Source organism: Apaloderma vittatum, unplaced genomic scaffold, assembly GCF_000703405.1.
Source record: "Apaloderma vittatum isolate BGI_N311 unplaced genomic scaffold, ASM70340v1 scaffold43151, whole genome shotgun sequence".
In the NCBI taxonomy this organism is placed as follows: domain Eukaryota; kingdom Metazoa; phylum Chordata; class Aves; order Trogoniformes; family Trogonidae; genus Apaloderma; species Apaloderma vittatum.
Genome location: NW_009699225.1, coordinates 52 through 682, shown reverse-complemented (window position 1 = coordinate 682; position 631 = coordinate 52). Strand labels below are relative to the sequence as shown.

General features: G+C 51.8%; 1 non-coding gene across 1 annotated transcript; it reads right to left on the bottom strand.

The window, feature by feature from the left end:
• Positions 1 to 196: 196 nt before the first annotated feature.
• Positions 197 to 270, bottom strand: TRNAI-GAU. Its single transcript has one exon. It is a non-coding gene; the product is annotated as a tRNA-Ile (tRNA).
• Positions 271 to 631: the final 361 nt, after the last annotated feature.

The following is a 631-nucleotide window of genomic DNA, read 5'->3' as shown; positions in this document are numbered from 1 at the left end:
TCTGCAACAGCATTTCTCTTCTGCCTGGGCTGTGCACCCATACGGTGTTGGAGAAGCACAGCTGCAAGTGCACCAAAGCCTTGTCTTTGACGCAGAGTCCTAGAATGGCCGAGGCTGGAAGGGACCTCAGAGATCATCTCATCCAACCTCCCTGTCACGGGCAGGGACGCCTCTCAACTAGATCAGGCAACACATGGGGACCAAACGGGGATCGAACCCGCGACCTTGGTGTTATCAGCACCACGCTCAACCAACTGAGCTAACTGGTCCCCCATAATACAAACTCTCCATAATTTCACACACAATACGTATATGTATACATACACATAAAATCATAGAATGTGTTGGGCTGGAAGGAACCTTTAAAGGTCATCTGGTCCCCCTGCAGTGACAGGGACATCTCTAGCGAGGCCAGGCTGCTCATTGCCACATGGGATTCATTAATTGCTCTGTGAGAACCGAGGTCTGACGAGGATGCTCGGTGTGCCCTCAACATGCTGCAGAGCTCTTGGGTCTGCTGTCTCTGCTCAGAGGAGCTGAAACCAAAGTGAGACACAGGATTTGCCGCTGGAGCCTGTCAATATTGTCTTCACCTTCTTCTCACCCATCTGATGGCACAAGCAGGGAGCTC